Source organism: Temnothorax longispinosus, chromosome 4 (genome assembly GCF_030848805.1).
Source record: "Temnothorax longispinosus isolate EJ_2023e chromosome 4, Tlon_JGU_v1, whole genome shotgun sequence".
Taxonomy (NCBI): Eukaryota; Metazoa; Arthropoda; class Insecta; order Hymenoptera; family Formicidae; genus Temnothorax; species Temnothorax longispinosus.
The window spans coordinates 4864668-4881163 of record NC_092361.1 but is presented as its reverse complement, the minus strand read 5'-3'; positions in this window follow the sequence as shown (position 1 = coordinate 4881163).

Here is a 16496-nt window from a genome sequence, read left to right as displayed (position 1 = left end):
AGGAAGATGGAATTAGGCAATCATCTCCGCGTGGAGGGTACGCGTGCAGGAGGACAAGAAGCGATTAAGGGCGAGTTAGGGACCCTAAATGGAGTAGTGGGACGCGTGGGCGACGTACTCCCGTTACGAACTGTAAACTCGAATCGTCGAAAGCGGCACGAAAGAGGAACCGGCTGGAATCGTTCGGTTCTTTTATCTCTTCCGCAACGATAGCAAATATAACAAAACGGCGAGCGATAACGGGCCCGATCGCGAATAAATTAAGATTCGTTTTACGACGCGGGTGATAAGCGCACGGGACATTGGAACCTTAACTTTTTTTAATCAACTTCCGGATAACTCGATCAGGAAATCATGGCGTGATTGTGGCCCGCGACTAGGATGGCTCGGCTAGCATGAAAAGTGGGACATGCTGCGATTCGCTATGGCGTACGCTTATTTCCGATTTACGGAAATTTAGTTTTGCACGGTACCTTTTTTCTCTGCTTTGCAAAAGCGTCGCGTGCGATTTTGATAATTTTTCTAATATATACGCGGTACTTCTTAATAAAATTTTTCTAATTAATTGGTCGAACGTTCGTGATAGAATTAACAAAAATTATCGCTATTATTTTTATTAAAAAATGTTTTTTTTTTTTTCAAGAAAAAATGCAGAGGTATTCAAGCCAGAGATCTCTCCCGTTCTGTGCAAATTCCACAGGAATTCTTGTTCGCACTTTCGCTGAATGGTAATTACGTGTTAATTGCCCGTTCCGTGCGCGTTTTTCCCCCACTCCGGCGAACGTCGAGAGTCGTCGAAAAAAATTGGCTCACGTCAAAAAGTGCGTTTTTTTTTCGAGCACGGAAGAACACGGAATCAGGAAACCATGGTGACTCCAAGGTGCGCGGAGAAACGCCCTTGTCGGAGCTCGCCGAACCGTCGCGTCGCGGGAAGTGCTGCGCCGCATCGCGATTGGCCGCGGGCGTATAAACCCCACCATAAAATTGCATTTGCCTCGTGGCAAGGCAAGACAAATCGCCTGGATGTCAACGGTACCAGGAAATCATGATCAGATTACGTCGCCCCGGCATTTCCGGCGGGATCGACGGGATCAGTGAAAGAACGAGTCGTCCCTCGTTCATCTTGGCGCGATCTTTTTCTCATCTTGACGCCCGCTCTGACAATGAACTCTATATAGGCCGGTATTCATAGTTGGATTTTATATTTAAGACCGTTTTAAGTACAATCTTAAGATGTTATAAACCAATCACAGAGCCATATTAGCATCTTATATTACTTAAGACGATTTTGAAATAAAAAATGGACTATGGCCGGTATTCATAGTCAGTTCTTATTTCAAGAGTCTTAAGTAATGTCTTAAGTAATGTCTTAAGATACTATAAATATGGCTCTGTGATTGGTTCATAACCCCTTAAAATTGTACTTAAGACGGTCTTAAATATAAGATTCGACTATGAATATTGGCCAATAATCTCTTAGGTATCAGGAATGTAACGATTTACTGATGTCTACGGCGGGCGCAAAATTATTGCGTCTAAAATGTTATTGGCGAATGTGATTTTTTTCGTCAGGCTTTATTAATAAACTCGTCATTGATTACAATTTTAGTGGGCCGTTTAATTAATTGAGCATCGTTTTTTCTCGGTTTAAATCTTGCAAATGAATGTTCTCCGCAAATGCTCATGTTACTTATAGGGTGCGGCAACGACACGTTTCGCTTATCAGATTCTCTGTCAGCGCGCATCGGATTCTCTCGTCTGTCACTCGTTCCTCCGGCGCGGCGCAGCGCGCAGCCGGGCGGCGGGCGGCGGAGTCGGTCGATAGCCTCGTAAATTATCCCGGTTTGTCGCCGCGGACAGAAACGAGTAGACACCGGGGATATTAGGATATTATGATGGCAAAACGCGAAGTGACGTGGCCCATGGCCGGCTTCCTGATCTCCTGGGGATTACTGACTCCCGTCGGCGCTGATACCACGCGCTGGACTGCGTATCAGAGTGCGACACGCGCGGCCCAAATGACCATTCTCGCGCGTATAAAATTACGAGCGTTCCTGGTGGAAGAAGCACGAGAACTCGATCCGAAAGAAACAACCGACTTTAGGACATTAACACATTGAATGCCGGATTTGATTCGCTTGTCTCTTTGTTTACGCCGAAGTGAAATTTTCACTGTTAGATTCACATTTCGACAAATAATTGAATTATGCGAAATTATCATGCGTAGTACATTCATTGCTACAGAGTATTACTTCAATATTTATTATATTTATACAATTACAACGTTAATTTTTACGAGTATTATGCATTTTTTTAGTTTGATTGCGCTCGTTGATCACTGGCGGCGTCACCGTTTCATATTGAAAGTTACAGTGACAGTCATTAATTCCCGGCATTCGATGTGTTAAAGAAGAGTTTTTACTGAAAATCTGTTAAAAAAATAGTGCCATAATTGAAGAAGGCGATAAAAGATTTTATTCAATACTACTTGTAATCTTCTTACATCGCAGAGAAATACGTCCGCAAAAATGGCGTCAAGTTTCACGAGCTGGTGAAAGAATAGAGTATGTTTTATGTTTCTTCTTTTATAGAATATATGAAATTAGGTGCATTCCGTTTCATGCATGATGCGCATAACCCATCATTTATCTTTGTTTAACATTCGCTGAACAACAAGGATAAATGATGCATTATGCGCATCATAAGAGGCCGTCGCACACAAAATTGCATAGGCTGCATAAGCATAGCATAAGACCGCTGGACCAATGAGCATCTTATGTAAATTAATATGGTGACATTATGCTGGATGCTCATTGGTTTAGCGGTCTTATGCTACGCTTATGCTAAGCTATGCATTTTGTGTGCGATGGTCTTGAAACAGAATGCTCCCATTATTATAATAATGCATGTGTATATAACACATAGGTAACCCAGAGTAATATTATAAAAGAGAAAAGCAAAATAAGCATGATAAGAAGTAGAATTTCTAAATAATTCGCTATATTTTTCGCCTTTCTCGTCCAGTTTCATCCACCCTTTCGCACTTCGAGCCACCCCAGTCCGAAAATCATCATTGAGCGCAACACGTGGCCCGTCATCACCTGTCGCGCGACGCGCGCTTCCGTCATCACCTTTGTTTTTATAGCGATGGGGCACGCACAATCAGGATACCATGGTGTCGACCATGGTGTGGTGTTCCCCGCGACGGAAACGAGCGCCAACGACGGTGTCTCGTTTCGGATTCCCCGGGAGGCCTCGAACGCGGCGCGACGCGTTCGCCGTTCTAGCGCAGCGAATTCAATTTGTCCCGGCTGAAGCAAAGATAAATCGCGCAGATGTCAACGGTATTAGGGCGACATGATCGCAAAAGAAGCCTCAGGGGGCCAGTCGGCCGTCGAATCCCGCGGCAAATATGCCGCGGTGGAGGCCGACGATGAATCCCGCCGTCGACCGATAGTCCCTTTTCGAAGAGAGAATCGTCCGAACGAGATTTGCTTTTTCGCAAAGGGTCGATAGCCCGTCGGCACGAATGTCGGCAACCCTCCTCGTGAAATCCGATTCGATACAAGGACTGGCACACTTTTAGTTGTCCAACGGAATCGCGAGGATTTTTTCAGAATTTTTAACGTGGATGGGAAATCCTCTTTTCATATATTTAAATATTAATAAGTTTATTTATTGATTTATTATGTGTAAATATTCAATACTTCAAGTACAGCGCAAATCTGCTTCGTTTGTTCGCGAGAGGTACCTACGTATCGCATATATAGCTTCTTCGTTAATTTCAGTTTCTTGCATTAAAATCATCCTTGAGAAAGCAATTATTTTCTAATTCTTATTTTATTAAAAAAAAAAGTTCAAAATTATTTCAACTTTGTTAAAATTATTTTGGCGTAATTGAAATCTTGTCAGATTAATTAAAATGAGAATAATAGCACATCAAACGATCGTTTTAACAGATTAGTCGTTCTAATATCATCCCATCGCTATTTTTTGCGGCGATAAATCCACTGAACGACTACTCACTCATCCGGTTACCTTTCGCAAGATCCCGACTCACGCCCGAGACGTTCGCGTCATCAATCGCGGTCTCCCCTTGTTCTCGCAGGTCCCCCCTTCGCGCCCCTCATCTAAATCGATCGCCGTCAATCAACGAGCAGGTGGATACCGTTAGGTATCAGGGTGTCATGAGCGAGGAGTAATTTGCAGAAAGCGGGTGCAAGGAGTGAATGATCGCGGTGGAGTTAGCATTTGAAAGGAATACGAGAAGAGAAGCGGAACGCAAGGCGATTTTCCACCGGCTCGCGTTTACCGCGTGTCCGGGCTATTTATCCGCCTCTGTGTCCGTATTTGCTCTCATTATGCGTATAATGCGCGAAACGGGAGAAGAGAAACCGGGGGAATCGATAGTTGCGCCTCGGCGTTATTCCGGAGGCCATTCTCGCGGGAGTAACAAGCCGGAAGACGCGGAGCGACGAGCTCGAGGGAGAAGAACGGAAGGGGAAGCGGCTTCCGGCACCGACGGTCACGGTCCTCTTTCTTCCTCTCTCTCTTTCTCTCTTTCTCTCTCTCTCTCGTTCTCTTTATATCGGAGCTACGAGAATGGCCGCGTACAGCGAGTAGCGTCTTGGCACGCGCCAAGAAAGCCGAGGACAATGGAGCGACTTCTCCGTGTCACAGGGTAATATGAGCCCGGAGAAATCGCCGGGTCGATCGATCGGCTTGGGAAGCTACCCTAGCCGGGGCTGGTCGCGTCCGCGGCCAAGGAGGCCGACCACGACCTGGGTCAATCAATCGAGAATAAAAGAATCTCGGTGCGCCGTAACAGGACAGCATGTCCGCCCCGGTCGCCGGTCCGCCGATCGATCTCGTCGTGGTCGACGCGGGACGACGTGGGGATATCGATGGGCGTTGGGTCGCCCTCCGATGACGTCACGGATACACGATGATTCAGGCATGCGTCAGCGATGGCTGCCCCTATCGCCTGGTCTCATCGACCTTGCTGGAGCTGTAGTCCAGTCTATCCATAGTGTTTATCTTTCGACACGCGAAAGTTTTATTCGCGTTCGAATGGTAAAAGACATTTGTATGTTTTATTTGCCCTTATAGCGAGAGGTTTGTTAAGGCGGGATCGACAACATCTAAGCTGATTAAGAGAAGTTGTCGGGGTTTCTATTCGACAGCTTCGCTTGTAGTACTCTTTCCCAGGGAGATTCCCACGAGGCGTGGTCGCGTGGCCTCTGTGGGTGGTGAAGCTAATTGAACCCCGCCGACCGAAACGGTCGAGTTACTTGCCCGTCCCAGACTCGGTCGTCTCGCTTGAGTGATTCCGCATAAAAGGAATGCGGTGACAACGATCAGGACGTCATAATGTCCGAGCATCTGGAGGTGCCGGGGCGCCGCCATCTTGCTGTCATCGATGAGGGTGCCCGCCCCCCCTCGACCGACCGCAGTCCGACTCTCTCTGATGTTTCGGAGAGCGGGTGCACGAAGACGTTCGTCTGCGGAATTGATTTATTTAGCCTCGCGTCGCACGATTGTTCCGTGCGCGGCGAACGTCGAGAGAAGCAGTTAGGTCGCGAAAGGGTTGTGGGCGGTAACAAACCATTCATAGAAACTCTATCCGGCGATCAGGAACACGAGGAGGCGATTCGGCATTTGCTCCCCCTTTACGAATGCCAGCCGCTGCCATGCCGCCTCTAATTGCGGTGTGGCCCCTCGTCGCATTCGGCCACGATCGCCCGACGTTTGCTCGTCCGCACATAAAGCGTAAAGAATAACATCACGTGTGTGCTTTGAGTAAATTAGCTGACAAATATTTAATGAAGCGTTGGAGAATAAACCCTACGTGTTATTGATCGTCTGACAGAGATTTGTACTTTTCTGCGAAACAATTATCAAATATATTTCATTATGAAATAATTTACGCGCGATTGTAATCTATTGTCATAATCGTATAAAAGTAAATTAGCTGATAAATATTTAATGAAGCGTTGGAGAATAAACCCTACGAGTTATCGATCGTCTGATAGAGATTTGTACTTTTCTGCGGAACAATTATCAAATATATTTCATTATAAAACAATTTACGTGCGATTGTAATCTATTGTCATAATCGTATAAAAGTATGAAATTTAAGTTGAATAAGCGAAATCATGACGATTGAATTTTCTGATAAAAACGAGCAATTATTTATCGGCCTGTTTCTCAAGATCTGTCGTACGGATAAAGCCACAATTTTCTTTAAAGAAATAGAAAAACTGCCGTTTCGTGGAAAGAGAAAATCGACACGTTGATCAGCATATTTAATTGAGAGCTGGCGAAGTACTACATGTAATTTATCTTAATATTTGCAAAAATTATAAATTGTAAAGAGATTAATACGCGTGCTTAACAAGTCGCGAAGGATTAATATGCGAAAGCGTAGTGTCGCTCTGACAAATTAATATACATAAGCTGATGTTCAGATATAAAATAACGTCGTATAATTACGGTTGTTAAACGACGACGACGACCGGCCGGACTCCGATAAATGGCTGTACACCAACGCGGGCCATGCCTGCCCTTGTTCGACGAGTTACAGAGAAGAAAGGACTACCCCCTGTCGACGCATGCAACCCTAGGATTTTCCACCAGTTTCCTTTGTTCGCGAGATTATCATTATATCCCATTATATACGGCGATTGGCGGACGGTCACGGCTCCGTACCGCAGTGTAATTGGACGGATTATTAGCGGACGGAGGAGGATTATCGGCAGGGTAAACGAACTGTCAGGAAAGCAGAAAGCGAGGCGAAAGCCTACCCGAGACACGGCCGATCGATCGTGTTTTATGCCTCCCTTTTCTTCGCGCTGTATTATGTAAATGAAAAACGTGCAACGAATAATTCTGTACAACTTAATAATGTTAGATATAAATATGTTTTTTATGCTCTGATACACGCTGCATGGCAGAATATTACTTTATTTTTATTCAAGCATATGTGGCGTTTCGTTATTTACATGTTTCAAGTAGAAAATAGGGCTCTTAAGCTCATCTCGACGTTTTACGACGTTCTTGCTCTTAATTACGACGATTACGAAATGTATTTCTCTTTTAATTTCTTTCGCGCACTTTTTTCACGCGTTTTTCGCGCACTTTTCGTATAACATTCGCGTATTTAAATAACTGTTCGCGTCTTAAATATCGAAATACCCATCAGGTCCTATTCTCATTGATTGACGTTCGTGACGCTCGGCCAAAGGAGTTCGCTTTTCCGTGTCGCTCGTCATTCGTTGCGAGAGCTTCCTCCGGTTTTTTTTCGACACCAGGACGGCATGGCGCGCGGGGGTGTACGATCGTCCTGTTCGGCGCGATCAGGCGGAATCCGCTTCTCTCTCTCTCTGGGTGTGGGTGGTCGGTTTCCAATCAATCGGCTGCTTCCGGCACTATCAGAGCAACATGAGCCGGCCGGGAAAATCGAACTTTCCTATCGTTTCCCGTTCGCGCGCGCACGTATGTGAAAAACGTGCGTGTCCCCGGTTGGCGATGCGTCGCTCCTGATAGACGGCGACGCGTCCAAGACTTTTAAAATCGCCCGAAGAAGTCGCGGTAAGGAGTCCGTGAGGGGGATCGTGGGGGGAACGGCCCCCCTCGGACCGCCGACTCCCCGTCGCACGGTCGCGCGCGTCGCCTTCACATATGAGAACGATCGCTAAGACAGAAGGAAAGAGTTAGTCTTTCAAGTGCTTCGGGCCACACATCGCGACAGGGGCATCATGAAACGGCAGAAGGTTTCCTAATATTCGTGAGGTCGTTGCCCCGAGACCGCCCCCTCGGCCCTCCGGATGGCAGATGGACAGCAGCCCAGAGAGCCCCCGATATCCCCGAACCCTCGCCATTCGGTTTATTGATTTGTTTGCGTGCCCGAACGCGCAGGTAATCTCCGAAGGGGATTCCGCAGACCCTTCACAACAGGTTTCTATTTCAGGTAACTGCTTTTTAGGTGGAGCCAATACTGACAGAAATAAGAGTACAGATGCACCGAACTGCTTCCAAACGTTCGTCTCACGTCCCGTCAATTTCTAAGAATTTACACACTTTCTTAAAATCTAACGTTTGCAATTAGATCTTTCTAATTAAATCGCCCTCTTTGTTTACAAAAGATAAATAATTCTTGTGCGTATAATAAAAGAAAAAAAAATATAATTCTTAATTTAGGATACTATTTCTATAGACAATTAAGATATTATTAGAATGTTTATAGTCGCATCTGGTCGCTTATTCTTGTCAATTTTTGATTGAAGCTCCAATGAATTCTGAATCAGCGTTCATTCTTTATTCCACGCCTCTCTGCTTCGACACCTTCCGAAGGATCTGGCCCATCTCGCGCAGCTGCCGAAACCGGTTCGAACGACGGAGTTCAAGTGGCCGAATGTCTGGCGCTTAATTAACACGTTCGGTTCACCGGGGGTGATCGCGTCCGACGTTAATCGCCGGTTGTCAGGACGCCGGCCGTCAGATCGATCGCGTCTGTTGTTATTGCACGGTCGAGGAACAGGCGAGAATCCTGGCGAGGAAGACGGTCCCCGTCCGGGTTCTTGAGTTCTCGTCCTCCTCGAAGGTGGGCCGCCGAGTGCCGGAGGGCCGGTTCGATCGGCCGTCGTCGATGCCGGGAGATGAGGCGCGCGGTGACGCGCGCCTAGGTATCAATCGTCCCGATAATCGGAAGGGCTATCGGCAGTCTATTGGTTTGATCCCCCGTTCCCAGGCTAGCAGAAGCGGCCGGGTGGTCGTACGAAATTCCCCGGGGGCCTCGCCGTCGTGGTAGTGGCGCCGTCACGGTATATAATCACGCACACGCACCGCGGGCGTTCAACGTCGACCTCGTCCTCGTCCTCGTCTTTCCGAAATATACCTGATCCGGGTGTACTTAACATTTTTCACGCCGGCCGGAGCTTTGCTTCTTCAACCGTGCGAGACCAAACGGAGAAATAATCGACGCCGCACGAACGTCACGTAATGGATTGCCGTCGCGATAACCTTCCATCGATTTTCCGTCCGAGTGTCATTAAGTTACTACTCGTCATTCTTTCCTGGTTGTAAAATGTATAATTTTAATTATTAGGGAACCATGTGTTCATCTGATTATTCGACAATTTATTATTATTTTAATTGGAACGATGTTCCATCTTTATTAAATGAATAAATTATTTTATACAAGAGTAACGTGTTTAATAATAATCGCGTTAATGAGAAGTTATTACATTAGTATGTTATTACTTTTAATACTTTTTGTCGTTTGCAATTTCTTTCGATTATTTCTTTTACATATATACAACGGAAAAGTTTATTCGTTATTACATTCTCTATATATGGTCTACCATTTGTGTTTACGTACATTCTATCTCTGTTTAATTTTATATAGTTTTATATATAATTATTTTTTAATTTTGCTTATAAAGTGATTCTAAAGATGTTTCTGAAATTTTAACATTATTAAATTTGTAGTGATTATTTTGTCACGTTTTACTATAGATTATAGAATAAACCCTCTCACCAACCCATTTATCTGCTTCTCTCTCTCTCTCTCTCTCTCTCTCTCTCTCTCTCTTTCTCTCTCTTTCTCTCAGTCTCTGTCTCTGTCTCTCTCCTTCTAAAAGATGAATGCGTTCGTATGTTTATGGCCAACCCTTATGGCAAGCCAATTCTCCCGACATCGCAACGCCGCCTCGTCGTCGCGACAAGGAGAGCAAGTCGACGGCGGCAACCCCGCGGCGGGAATAATTTAATCCCGCGCCCGAGGGAAAGGGTTGAATAAAATATATTCACATATTCGCAGCAGGCGAGCATCCCGGGCGAGAAAGTTGCGTCGCGTTGCGCGCTCGTTTGTTCCTTCCTTCGTTCGTTCGTTCGTTCGTTCGTTCGTCTCTTCGCGCCGCGCGCGCGGCGCGGGTCGATTCGTCGACGATGGCTGGGGCTTCGATCGTCGTCCTTGGGGACTCATGCTGCTCTGGTCGCCGCTCTCGCTCCTCGGAAACTATCGTTTCGCCCGGGCGCTTCGTCGCGCCACGTCGAACGAGGACGCGAGAAGACGATCGAGAAGACGAGGAGCAGAAAGAGGAGGAGAAAGAGGAGGACGAGGAGGAGGACGACGTCGACGCCGCCGCGACTGTCCTCTCTTCGTGGCCGGCAGGGTTGGAGCGAAAGGGTTCGCCTCGTCGGGATTCCACCCACGCTTTTTTCACAGGGTAACATCCGCGCGAGAAATCCGGTTCGCGCCGCTTTCGGCACGGCGAGAACCCACGCTCTCAAGGTCGATGACATCGCGCGCTGAAGAACCGCCGCTCCGGTCCGAGATGCTAAATATACGTCGCTCCGCGCCGCGCCGTTTGGGTTGCGGATGCTGCGTTAATACACGTCGACGCAATCTCGAATATTTGTGTCTCTCGGAGTAACCGCATCACGGTTCACGGAAAATCGCGTGATTAATATTTTGATTTAAAAAAATAACGTTTTATACACGCTCTTTTGATTACAGATAACAGATATCAGGAACTGTAAATTAATAAAAGAAAAATTATTTTGAGATATCAATACTAATGCTAATTAATTGACAATAAAGGCTGCCAAAGAATTAAACTCCGAGATGAGATGCTAAAAATGAAAATAAATTTACAATAAAAGAATCAATTTAATAGTGAAATGACTACACTATAATATCTAAAATCACATTATTGTTGTATTAGAATAATTTTGCAAACACTTGTGAATTATCAAATTAATCACAATCTAATTTTTATGTAGATTTGTATCCATTTTAACGATATATAAATTCATTTTTTCGAATTCAATGTAATGCATTACTGTCATATCCAAGTTAACATCTTTCGTCCGATCATACTAATATTTAAAATCACATTATCGTTACATTGGAATAATTTTGCAAACACTCGTGAATTATCAAATTAATCACAATCTAATTTTCATGTAGATCTGCATCCATTTTAACGATATGTAAAGTCATTTTTTTTTTCAAATTCAATGTAACGAGTTAATGTCATATCTTTCGTTCGATCATATACGATTATCTTTCATTCTTTACGGTTATATCGAAGGGTTTTTAGGGTTGGCGCCTTGTTCGGCTTGGGCGCCTGAAGACCTCCTGTAGGCTGATGGGTGCCTGGACATTGTCACCTGCGGTGTAATTAATATTCATATGTATCCATTATGGGTATGATCGTCCGCATTCGCGCCCGTTACGTTCGTACGTCGACTTGATTGCGGTTGTGTGTTCGCGGTGTAGCATCTCGGCATTACATTGTATATATATATATATTCGAGCGTCATCGAATCGATTCAGGTCACGGTCGGCATGGTCGGCCGGGGTCTCTCTCACGGAGAGAAACCCCTTGAACACATTCGCGGCCCAACTATATCAGGATACCATGAATGCCGCGGACCGCCATTGGGCACCATACAAGAGTGGTAGGCGAGCATAAATCGTTCGCCTCCTTAGGCGATGACGGGTCCAACTGCACGGGCCGATCAATACGATCGTCGGCGTAGAGGACGCGGACGTGAATGACGGCCGTTTGATGACCTGTGACGATCTTAGACAATACAAGAGTAAACAAGTCGATCAGGTGGACATGGAGGGCGCGGAGGTGGTTGCTCGACCCTCGAATTAGGGGGTGTTGAAATAGGGGTGGCATGAAGCCGACTGCAGTCCCCACCAAGGGGCGGCGCGGTGGTTAATGGCTTTGAATCATCGTGGGTGATTCGCCGTTAGGGTGAAAACGACCCCGCTGTCATCCCCGACCATTCATCTGCATTCAAAGTCTCGGCGAGATTGGTTTTTGCACGCCCCTGTAACAGAACGTGATTTGACACGCTCCAATTAGTAAAAATATATAAATAAAATTAACATTAAATATATATTGAATGGTCTTTATAGTATCTTCTCGGAATTATGTACACGTATAATTCACCGTTAATTTTCATTTCTTTCGAAATAAAAATATAATCGTATAGTATCTTGATTCATATAGGTATATATATATATATATATATATATATATATATATATATATATATACGCGTAATTCTAATATCAATCACGCGCACGTGCGAACGGGATCGAGCATTGAATCTTTGCGAGATCGTAGAATTGCACACCGCATAAGGAAAATATAATTATTCCTACTGTGAAGCAAAGGCAAAACCCGGAGGAAACGCGCGAGCCCGTCCCAAAGTCCGCCTTCCACGTTTTCCAGGCTATACGGAGATCGCGCTACGCCCAAGAAGATACCGTGGCCTAATCGCTGTAATCAGAGCGCGGCTCGTTCACCTTACCCGATGAGGGCCTCCTACGGCGCGTCTTCTGGGCGTATATCTATGCCGTCACACGGCATACACCTTAACCTTTGGGCGTTTCCGTCTCCCTCGGAGCGGCCTTTCGTCCGGCAGATCCTCGGCGATCACGGCCGTCGCCGTCGCCGTACGGCGTTCGATATTTCGCCGGCGATCTCGATCTCTTCCACGCCGATCGACGATCCTAGAGTTCTCTCTCTCCGCGAGACAACCTCTCGAACGAGAAGGGAGAATTATGTATATGTTTTTAAAATTATATCGCGGTGTGCCGGCACGCGATTCCGCACCGCCTCTTCATGTCAGGGTTCCGCCCCGCGAGTTTGACGGCCTGCCCTCCGCGGGAGCCGCCCCCGCTCTTTGAACAGGAACACAGAAACCCCAAGGAACTGATCATCCGCCGATGAACCAGCGGAAGACGGTGCCGATTGGCGGCGCCTTTAATGTCTGATCGAGCCCTGTTGCGGATCACGACGTTTTCTTGCACGTGTAAATGGAGCACACGGCATCGAACATACCGTCCGCCGCGCCGTCACGTCCGACGACCGTCGAGAACACGTCGATCGTTTCAACAGCAACACGCGTGGGAGCACTTGAGTGGTCTCGCTATTTTAATTAAGGTCATCCTACAGTTTGTGACTTGTGTTACTCATTATATGTTGCGTCACACGTGTATGGCTCTGACAAAAACACGCGTGTCTTTATTTCTTGCTGGAAATTGCACAGTTTTGTCGCGACAGTTGAATTTTTCATGTGAGTTACGTTACATCGGTTTTACGCGACGTAATCCATCTTATCCGATATTGACACAATAACGGACAATCGTGAAAAATATTAAACTGATTTTAGAATGATGTGTGATCGTTAATCGTACCGGAATAAGCCTACAGAGGATATTTGTTGGTTACATCGAATACCGCGACCATGACCGAGAATTTCGCATTGAATTTGCGTCGGATAGAACAACGTACATACATCGCAGCGAGGTATACATATGTATATACATATATATCGTGCAATGTAATAGATGTGATGTCAAAAGAGACCGTACCTCATGTTCTCCTAGCTCTTCAAGCAGCCATACCGTTGTAATATCGGTGCGATATCTTGATTGCTCTTGCGCATTTCTGCTACGCTGACTGGACTGTGTATTAACGCGTCCAGTGTGGTCTTGAAATAGTGTAGATCCTTTTCGCGTCTAAATATTAGCCGCGTAAAAGACCATACATATACGTATATATATGTATTGCGTACGTATATACAACAAAGGATTGCTTTGCATGTTAAAAATTGTTTATATTAAGTAGAAAAGATAAGTCAAGAACTGATTTCAATATTCAAAGAAGTTAATTAAAATTCTACATTATGGAGTAATTCTCATATTCTCTGCGAATAGATTGCTAAGATTAACTATTATAAATTCATTTGCAGATCACATTTTGACAAGAAAAGTCGCTTTTGTAAACATAAATGTACGTTAAAAAGCTGCACACATTAAAATACAGTTTTATAAGTTTTGTATCATTTAATTTTATAATTAGATAAAAAAATATTAAAGTCTGTAGTAAAATTTGTAGCTTTATAATGTCTATTTCTACCAATGTAAATTAACTTTAACCTCGGTTTAACTTACGTTTTATCTTTTTCTAGTTCTAAGAATTAGAAAAAGATAAAGAGTTAGTAAAACCGAGATCAAAGTCAATCTACATTTTGGTAGAAATGGACATCAATCAGGATAAAGATAGAGGAATGCATTTGTAGCCGGCGGCTCTTAATCGACATTGCTACCCCGGGCGCCGTGGAGGTTTCCTCAACCCCTCCGTACGAGCGTCGTGGCTTACAATCGATTGACCCATCCTGCAAAGTCGCCACCCCGGGGATGCGAAAGACCAGCCCTCCCGCCTACCCTCGGCCCAGGTCGAGCAACACGGATCGTCCTTTCAGCATGCGTAAACACGCGGGGTGCACCCCTTGAAACTGCCGCCGAGGGGGTAAAAAGCCCCTTCCAGAAACCCATAATGAATCGCGCAGCGCGCATTGCGCATTGCTGGTCGTGTCCCAACTAAACGCGGAACACCGTGGGTAGGTTCCCAGGATGGGGTAGACGGGCATGCGTGTGAATCGCCCAAAAGTGTGTCTGTGTGCACGTGTGCGAACGCAGTGATGGATTTCGGCGACTGGATACCCGTGTGCGTAAGCTAATTTCAAGATTTCTAAATAAAGCAAGAACATTTTTATAAATCACGAAAATTTCAAGAACGTTTGATAGCATCGCTTTCAAAGGTTGAAAGAAGAGCCTTCTTTCAACCTTTGCGAGACGGAGCAAAAGTCTGAGACGCCGAGGTACAATTTCCACCTGTTTTTTTTTTTAGAAACATAAAGTTATCACGATAACAGTCATGGGGGACTCCACGAGACATCGTTTTTTCGAACAATCCACGAATCTTCGTAAAATAGAAAAGCTTTTATGTGTCTCGAAGGTCTCCGCGCGTGTCGCGCGCCTGCACGGGAATCCGCTACTGCGTGCAAGTGTGTGTGTGTGTCTTCGTGTCGGAGGTACGGGCGCCAGTGTTGGGGGATCGGTGGCGAGGATAGGGCGAAGGGAGCCGGCTGGACCAACCTCGCGGCACCTCCAGGCTCGTGCGGACGACGCGAAAGGAGGAGAGAGCGATCGACGGCGGTGTGGCTCTCGGGGAGCCGAAGCCGGTCGGCCGGCGCGGCTGGGGAGCCGCGAGGTTGGACGGAAGGGCCGGGCGCGCGAGCCGCTCGAAAAAGGGTGCGACCTTCGACGGCCTCGGCCAGCCCTCGGGGAGACCGCGCCCACGCATTTTTAGCAGGATCCCAGAAGTCGGCTGGAGCTCGTTTGGCCTTGGAACGTATCACTCCGTCTCTCTCCCGTTCTCTCCGCTCCCCCCCTTTTTCCACCCAGCTCTTCCTTCGCGCCCGTCCGCGATCTCGCTCTCGTGTGGGGCCCTCCGTAAGGGTCGTGTCAAGGGCCGCGCCGCGCCGCGCCGGCAGCTGCTCCCTCTCCTCCTCACCGCGCGCGCACCGCGCCGAGAACCGATCGCGAGAAACGATCGAGCGTCGAGCCGGCGAACGGAGCGGAGCCCAAACGAGTTTTCAGAGGCCACTGGCTTGGCTTGCTATTCGCTCGCGCGCTCCGCTTTGTCGGATGCAAGAGTCTCGGGATATCGACTTGCCTTTCGCCGGCACGATCCTCAAATTTTGGATTCCTGGTACTGCATTACATCGAAAGACCGAGCGTCGAAAAGGCGTTGTACGGGAAAACGCGATGCAGCTGCGCTTTTTGCAAAGCAATAGCTTGAGCTTCTAATTGATGGTGTTACGAAATTTACGGGTATCCGGTTTTTAGATTTTTAATAGTACGTTAATGCGTGGAAAGATCGTTATATCAGAAAGCGAAGAGTAAATGAAAGTATTTGAGCACTGAATATTTATTCGTAATATTTTTTTAGATTTATCAAAATTCGAATTTTGATGTCTTGTTGCTACATCATATGGTAAAAGGTCAAAGGGCGACCTTTCGAAAGAAAGTCGTCGTGCTTTGCAAAGTTGTGTCTCGATACTGAATATTGATCAAGAATACTGCAGAAATTACCGATTGACTTGAACTTTCCATGCCTGATACATTACATTGGAGGCCAAAGATCAAATCCATAACACGAGTGCATCGATGCATGTTTCAAGAAGAAATATTCTAAGATAACAGTTGTACAGAATTTATAGATCAATTTTTAGTTTTTTTTTTTATACTGCTATATGCATACCATGATAACGGTATGTTAAAGGCCACAAATGCAATTGTACATATAATTATTGCATTATCAGTTATTATATTAAAGCTTTATAGATTTCTTGGAAAATAATTATTCGATGTTCGCCGATTGGCAAGGATAAGAAGAAATCTGATCTCAGATCTGTGTGTTACGATATAAAAAAAGATTTGTATTCATAACTATAGATAAAACAAATTATCTTAGAAAATTGGATCTGTAGAAATACATCCACGCATTTTGATCAGGATTTTATCACAGTTTAAAGGTAGATGAAGGTCACTGGACTTGCAAATCCTTTAGAATGAATATATTTGCTCTTTTATCGAACATTTTTCTAGAATATGATGAATT